The sequence below is a fragment of the Schistocerca serialis genome, unplaced genomic scaffold (assembly GCF_023864345.2).
Source record: "Schistocerca serialis cubense isolate TAMUIC-IGC-003099 unplaced genomic scaffold, iqSchSeri2.2 HiC_scaffold_1364, whole genome shotgun sequence".
Classification (NCBI taxonomy): Eukaryota; Metazoa; Arthropoda; class Insecta; order Orthoptera; family Acrididae; genus Schistocerca; species Schistocerca serialis.
In genome coordinates, this window is record NW_026047585.1 from 154,502 (window position 1) to 160,501 (window position 6,000).

General features: G+C 46.3%; 19 non-coding genes across 19 annotated transcripts; 7 read left to right on the forward strand and 12 right to left on the reverse strand.

Moving 5' to 3' along the window:
• The first annotated feature begins 74 nt into the window (after nt 1-74).
• Trnaa-cgc (transfer RNA alanine (anticodon CGC)) lies at nt 75-146 on the forward strand. Its single transcript has one exon. It is a non-coding gene; the product is annotated as a tRNA-Ala (tRNA).
• A 275-nt stretch (nt 147-421) lies between these two features.
• Trnac-gca (transfer RNA cysteine (anticodon GCA)) lies at nt 422-493 on the reverse strand. Its single transcript has one exon. It is a non-coding gene; the product is annotated as a tRNA-Cys (tRNA).
• A 319-nt stretch (nt 494-812) lies between these two features.
• On the reverse strand, nt 813-884 carry Trnaw-cca (transfer RNA tryptophan (anticodon CCA)). Its single transcript has one exon. It is a non-coding gene; the product is annotated as a tRNA-Trp (tRNA).
• A 118-nt stretch (nt 885-1,002) lies between these two features.
• Trnaa-cgc (transfer RNA alanine (anticodon CGC)) lies at nt 1,003-1,074 on the forward strand. The gene has a single exon. It is a non-coding gene; the product is annotated as a tRNA-Ala (tRNA).
• Nucleotides 1,075-1,349: 275 nt separating this feature from the next.
• On the reverse strand, nt 1,350-1,421 carry Trnac-gca (transfer RNA cysteine (anticodon GCA)). The gene has a single exon. It is a non-coding gene; the product is annotated as a tRNA-Cys (tRNA).
• Nucleotides 1,422-1,739: 318 nt separating this feature from the next.
• Nucleotides 1,740-1,811, reverse strand: Trnaw-cca (transfer RNA tryptophan (anticodon CCA)). The gene has a single exon. It is a non-coding gene; the product is annotated as a tRNA-Trp (tRNA).
• A 118-nt stretch (nt 1,812-1,929) lies between these two features.
• Trnaa-cgc (transfer RNA alanine (anticodon CGC)) lies at nt 1,930-2,001 on the forward strand. Its single transcript has one exon. It is a non-coding gene; the product is annotated as a tRNA-Ala (tRNA).
• A 276-nt stretch (nt 2,002-2,277) lies between these two features.
• On the reverse strand, nt 2,278-2,349 carry Trnac-gca (transfer RNA cysteine (anticodon GCA)). The gene has a single exon. It is a non-coding gene; the product is annotated as a tRNA-Cys (tRNA).
• Nucleotides 2,350-2,668: 319 nt separating this feature from the next.
• On the reverse strand, nt 2,669-2,740 carry Trnaw-cca (transfer RNA tryptophan (anticodon CCA)). Its single transcript has one exon. It is a non-coding gene; the product is annotated as a tRNA-Trp (tRNA).
• A 118-nt stretch (nt 2,741-2,858) lies between these two features.
• Nucleotides 2,859-2,930, forward strand: Trnaa-cgc (transfer RNA alanine (anticodon CGC)). The gene has a single exon. It is a non-coding gene; the product is annotated as a tRNA-Ala (tRNA).
• Nucleotides 2,931-3,205: 275 nt separating this feature from the next.
• On the reverse strand, nt 3,206-3,277 carry Trnac-gca (transfer RNA cysteine (anticodon GCA)). Its single transcript has one exon. It is a non-coding gene; the product is annotated as a tRNA-Cys (tRNA).
• A 318-nt stretch (nt 3,278-3,595) lies between these two features.
• Nucleotides 3,596-3,667, reverse strand: Trnaw-cca (transfer RNA tryptophan (anticodon CCA)). Its single transcript has one exon. It is a non-coding gene; the product is annotated as a tRNA-Trp (tRNA).
• A 118-nt stretch (nt 3,668-3,785) lies between these two features.
• On the forward strand, nt 3,786-3,857 carry Trnaa-cgc (transfer RNA alanine (anticodon CGC)). Its single transcript has one exon. It is a non-coding gene; the product is annotated as a tRNA-Ala (tRNA).
• Nucleotides 3,858-4,132: 275 nt separating this feature from the next.
• Trnac-gca (transfer RNA cysteine (anticodon GCA)) lies at nt 4,133-4,204 on the reverse strand. Its single transcript has one exon. It is a non-coding gene; the product is annotated as a tRNA-Cys (tRNA).
• Nucleotides 4,205-4,522: 318 nt separating this feature from the next.
• Nucleotides 4,523-4,594, reverse strand: Trnaw-cca (transfer RNA tryptophan (anticodon CCA)). Its single transcript has one exon. It is a non-coding gene; the product is annotated as a tRNA-Trp (tRNA).
• A 118-nt stretch (nt 4,595-4,712) lies between these two features.
• On the forward strand, nt 4,713-4,784 carry Trnaa-cgc (transfer RNA alanine (anticodon CGC)). Its single transcript has one exon. It is a non-coding gene; the product is annotated as a tRNA-Ala (tRNA).
• Nucleotides 4,785-5,059: 275 nt separating this feature from the next.
• Nucleotides 5,060-5,131, reverse strand: Trnac-gca (transfer RNA cysteine (anticodon GCA)). Its single transcript has one exon. It is a non-coding gene; the product is annotated as a tRNA-Cys (tRNA).
• Nucleotides 5,132-5,449: 318 nt separating this feature from the next.
• Nucleotides 5,450-5,521, reverse strand: Trnaw-cca (transfer RNA tryptophan (anticodon CCA)). The gene has a single exon. It is a non-coding gene; the product is annotated as a tRNA-Trp (tRNA).
• A 118-nt stretch (nt 5,522-5,639) lies between these two features.
• Nucleotides 5,640-5,711, forward strand: Trnaa-cgc (transfer RNA alanine (anticodon CGC)). Its single transcript has one exon. It is a non-coding gene; the product is annotated as a tRNA-Ala (tRNA).
• Nucleotides 5,712-6,000: the final 289 nt, after the last annotated feature.

Here is a 6,000-nt window from a genome sequence, read left to right on the forward strand (position 1 = left end):
CTGTACCGTTCAAACCTAAGAAATAATGACAGTAGGATCCACGAGACACTCGTCCCAGATGTACTTGCTCTGGCGGGGGTGTAACTCAGTGGTAGAGTGTCTGCTTCGCATGCAGAAAGTCCTGGGTTCAAATCCCAGCTCCTCCAATTTTTGTTTCTCCGTGCAGCAGTACAAGAAAACTTTTGCCTATCACCATATTCTACAAAATTCAGTGTACAAGATTCTTCCCCCAAGCAAGTGGATTTCGTACAGTTCGACCTCATGGCGGGAGGACGATGACCTGCAAGACCCTGGGCTGCGATCCCCCCCATTGAAATGTTGCTCCAAAGCCTTCGGTATGGCGTGCAGGGTGCATCTCAAACATGTATTTGCAACTCACCGCGACAATCGTCATTTGTTTTTTCGAGATACTGAAAAATGAAGGGGGCACCCGGGATTGAACCGGGGACCTCTCGATCTGCAGTCGAATGCTCTACGACTGAGCTATACCCCCTTTCACGATCTTTCTGTTCCCATAACTTAAGGAAAAAGTATTATACTCTGCCTGGCTAAAGACGTCTAATCGAGCAAAATATTGCGTAATCATTATCTCTCAGTTATATATTAGCGTTAAACGATATAAATATCAAAAATACTAGACACTTCGCGCCTGGAAAACGTGCGAGTCGGCGCCTTCACCTTAATGTCAGAACGCGAAAATTGCACTAGTAGCTTTTTTCAAGCAAGTTCTGTTCGTCCGTTCTCCGTAATCGTTTGGTATCTGATTAAACTGACATACTCGCCTATGGCTTTCGTAAACGAAAATTTCATTGTGACCCCGACGTGATTTGAACACGCAACCTTCTGATCTGGAGTCAGACGCGCTACCGTTGCGCCACGGAGTCGACGCTGCTTAGGTCTTGTCATGAATAGGTTCCTCCAACACTTACTGTACCGTTCAAACCTAAGAAATAATGACAGTAGGATCCACGAGACACTCGTCCCAGATGTACTTGCTCTGGCGGGGGTGTAACTCAGTGGTAGAGTGTCTGCTTCGCATGCAGAAAGTCCTGGGTTCAAATCCCAGCTCCTCCAATTTTTGTTTCTCCGTGCAGCAGTACAAGAAAACTTTTGCCTATCACCATATTCTACAAAATTCAGTGTACAAGATTCTTCCCCCAAGCAAGTGGATTTCGTACAGTTCGACCTCATGGCGGGAGGACGATGACCTGCAAGACCCTGGGCTGCGATCCCCCCCATTGAAATGTTGCTCCAAAGCCTTCGGTATGGCGTGCAGGGTGCATCTCAAACATGTATTTGCAACTCACCGCGACAATCGTCATTTGTTTTTTCGAGATACTGAAAAATGAAGGGGGCACCCGGGATTGAACCGGGGACCTCTCGATCTGCAGTCGAATGCTCTACGACTGAGCTATACCCCCTTTCACGATCTTTCTGTTCCCATAACTTAAGGAAAAGTATTATACTCTGCCTGGCTAAAGACGTCTAATCGAGCAAAATATTGCGTAATCATTATCTCTCAGTTATATATTAGCGTTAAACGATATAAATATCAAAAATACTAGACACTTCGCGCCTGGAAAACGTGCGAGTCGGCGCCTTCACCTTAATGTCAGAACGCGAAAATTGCACTAGTAGCTTTTTTCAAGCAAGTTCTGTTCGTCCGTTCTCCGTAATCGTTTGGTATCTGATTAAACTGACATACTCGCCTATGGCTTTCGTAAACGAAAATTTCATTGTGACCCCGACGTGATTTGAACACGCAACCTTCTGATCTGGAGTCAGACGCGCTACCGTTGCGCCACGGAGTCGACGCTGCTTAGGTCTTGTCATGAATAGGTTCCTCCAACACTTACTGTACCGTTCAAACCTAAGAAATAATGACAGTAGGATCCACGAGACACTCGTCCCAGATGTACTTGCTCTGGCGGGGGTGTAACTCAGTGGTAGAGTGTCTGCTTCGCATGCAGAAAGTCCTGGGTTCAAATCCCAGCTCCTCCAATTTTTGTTTCTCCGTGCAGCAGTACAAGAAAACTTTTGCCTATCACCATATTCTACAAAATTCAGTGTACAAGATTCTTCCCCCAAGCAAGTGGATTTCGTACAGTTCGACCTCATGGCGGGAGGACGATGACCTGCAAGACCCTGGGCTGCGATCCCCCCCATTGAAATGTTGCTCCAAAGCCTTCGGTATGGCGTGCAGGGTGCATCTCAAACATGTATTTGCAACTCACCGCGACAATCGTCATTTGTTTTTTTCGAGATACTGAAAAATGAAGGGGGCACCCGGGATTGAACCGGGGACCTCTCGATCTGCAGTCGAATGCTCTACGACTGAGCTATACCCCCTTTCACGATCTTTCTGTTCCCATAACTTAAGGAAAAGTATTATACTCTGCCTGGCTAAAGACGTCTAATCGAGCAAAATATTGCGTAATCATTATCTCTCAGTTATATATTAGCGTTAAACGATATAAATATCAAAAATACTAGACACTTCGCGCCTGGAAAACGTGCGAGTCGGCGCCTTCACCTTAATGTCAGAACGCGAAAATTGCACTAGTAGCTTTTTTTCAAGCAAGTTCTGTTCGTCCGTTCTCCGTAATCGTTTGGTATCTGATTAAACTGACATACTCGCCTATGGCTTTCGTAAACGAAAATTTCATTGTGACCCCGACGTGATTTGAACACGCAACCTTCTGATCTGGAGTCAGACGCGCTACCGTTGCGCCACGGAGTCGACGCTGCTTAGGTCTTGTCATGAATAGGTTCCTCCAACACTTACTGTACCGTTCAAACCTAAGAAATAATGACAGTAGGATCCACGAGACACTCGTCCCAGATGTACTTGCTCTGGCGGGGGTGTAACTCAGTGGTAGAGTGTCTGCTTCGCATGCAGAAAGTCCTGGGTTCAAATCCCAGCTCCTCCAATTTTTGTTTCTCCGTGCAGCAGTACAAGAAAACTTTTGCCTATCACCATATTCTACAAAAATTCAGTGTACAAGATTCTTCCCCAAGCAAGTGGATTTCGTACAGTTCGACCTCATGGCGGGAGGACGATGACCTGCAAGACCCTGGGCTGCGATCCCCCCCATTGAAATGTTGCTCCAAAGCCTTCGGTATGGCGTGCAGGGTGCATCTCAAACATGTATTTGCAACTCACCGCGACAATCGTCATTTGTTTTTCCGAGATACTGAAAAATGAAGGGGGCACCCGGGATTGAACCGGGGACCTCTCGATCTGCAGTCGAATGCTCTACGACTGAGCTATACCCCCTTTCACGATCTTTCTGTTCCCATAACTTAAGGAAAAGTATTATACTCTGCCTGGCTAAAGACGTCTAATCGAGCAAAATATTGCGTAATCATTATCTCTCAGTTATATATTAGCGTTAAACGATATAAATATCAAAAATACTAGACACTTCGCGCCTGGAAAACGTGCGAGTCGGCGCCTTCACCTTAATGTCAGAACGCGAAAATTGCACTAGTAGCTTTTTTCAAGCAAGTTCTGTTCGTCCGTTCTCCGTAATCGTTTGGTATCTGATTAAACTGACATACTCGCCTATGGCTTTCGTAAACGAAAATTTCATTGTGACCCCGACGTGATTTGAACACGCAACCTTCTGATCTGGAGTCAGACGCGCTACCGTTGCGCCACGGAGTCGACGCTGCTTAGGTCTTGTCATGAATAGGTTCCTCCAACACTTACTGTACCGTTCAAACCTAAGAAATAATGACAGTAGGATCCACGAGACACTCGTCCCAGATGTACTTGCTCTGGCGGGGGTGTAACTCAGTGGTAGAGTGTCTGCTTCGCATGCAGAAAGTCCTGGGTTCAAATCCCAGCTCCTCCAATTTTTGTTTCTCCGTGCAGCAGTACAAGAAAACTTTTGCCTATCACCATATTCTACAAAATTCAGTGTACAAGATTCTTCCCCCAAGCAAGTGGATTTCGTACAGTTCGACCTCATGGCGGGAGGACGATGACCTGCAAGACCCTGGGCTGCGATCCCCCCCATTGAAATGTTGCTCCAAAGCCTTCGGTATGGCGTGCAGGGTGCATCTCAAACATGTATTTGCAACTCACCGCGACAATCGTCATTTGTTTTTTCGAGATACTGAAAAATGAAGGGGGCACCCGGGATTGAACCGGGGACCTCTCGATCTGCAGTCGAATGCTCTACGACTGAGCTATACCCCCTTTCACGATCTTTCTGTTCCCATAACTTAAGGAAAAGTATTATACTCTGCCTGGCTAAAGACGTCTAATCGAGCAAAATATTGCGTAATCATTATCTCTCAGTTATATATTAGCGTTAAACGATATAAATATCAAAAATACTAGACACTTCGCGCCTGGAAAACGTGCGAGTCGGCGCCTTCACCTTAATGTCAGAACGCGAAAATTGCACTAGTAGCTTTTTTCAAGCAAGTTCTGTTCGTCCGTTCTCCGTAATCGTTTGGTATCTGATTAAACTGACATACTCGCCTATGGCTTTCGTAAACGAAAATTTCATTGTGACCCCGACGTGATTTGAACACGCAACCTTCTGATCTGGAGTCAGACGCGCTACCGTTGCGCCACGGAGTCGACGCTGCTTAGGTCTTGTCATGAATAGGTTCCTCCAACACTTACTGTACCGTTCAAACCTAAGAAATAATGACAGTAGGATCCACGAGACACTCGTCCCAGATGTACTTGCTCTGGCGGGGGTGTAACTCAGTGGTAGAGTGTCTGCTTCGCATGCAGAAAGTCCTGGGTTCAAATCCCAGCTCCTCCAATTTTTGTTTCTCCGTGCAGCAGTACAAGAAAACTTTTGCCTATCACCATATTCTACAAAATTCAGTGTACAAGATTCTTCCCCCAAGCAAGTGGATTTCGTACAGTTCGACCTCATGGCGGGAGGACGATGACCTGCAAGACCCTGGGCTGCGATCCCCCCCATTGAAATGTTGCTCCAAAGCCTTCGGTATGGCGTGCAGGGTGCATCTCAAACATGTATTTGCAACTCACCGCGACAATCGTCATTTGTTTTTTCGAGATACTGAAAAATGAAGGGGGCACCCGGGATTGAACCGGGGACCTCTCGATCTGCAGTCGAATGCTCTACGACTGAGCTATACCCCCTTTCACGATCTTTCTGTTCCCATAACTTAAGGAAAAGTATTATACTCTGCCTGGCTAAAGACGTCTAATCGAGCAAAATATTGCGTAATCATTATCTCTCAGTTATATATTAGCGTTAAACGATATAAATATCAAAAATACTAGACACTTCGCGCCTGGAAAACGTGCGAGTCGGCGCCTTCACCTTAATGTCAGAACGCGAAAATTGCACTAGTAGCTTTTTTCAAGCAAGTTCTGTTCGTCCGTTCTCCGTAATCGTTTGGTATCTGATTAAACTGACATACTCGCCTATGGCTTTCGTAAACGAAAATTTCATTGTGACCCCGACGTGATTTGAACACGCAACCTTCTGATCTGGAGTCAGACGCGCTACCGTTGCGCCACGGAGTCGACGCTGCTTAGGTCTTGTCATGAATAGGTTCCTCCAACACTTACTGTACCGTTCAAACCTAAGAAATAATGACAGTAGGATCCACGAGACACTCGTCCCAGATGTACTTGCTCTGGCGGGGGTGTAACTCAGTGGTAGAGTGTCTGCTTCGCATGCAGAAAGTCCTGGGTTCAAATCCCAGCTCCTCCAATTTTTGTTTCTCCGTGCAGCAGTACAAGAAAACTTTTGCCTATCACCATATTCTACAAAATTCAGTGTACAAGATTCTTCCCCCAAGCAAGTGGATTTCGTACAGTTCGACCTCATGGCGGGAGGACGATGACCTGCAAGACCCTGGGCTGCGATCCCCCCCATTGAAATGTTGCTCCAAAGCCTTCGGTATGGCGTGCAGGGTGCATCTCAAACATGTATTTGCAACTCACCGCGACAATCGTCATTTGTTTTTTCGAGATACTGAAAAATGAAGGGGGCACCGGGA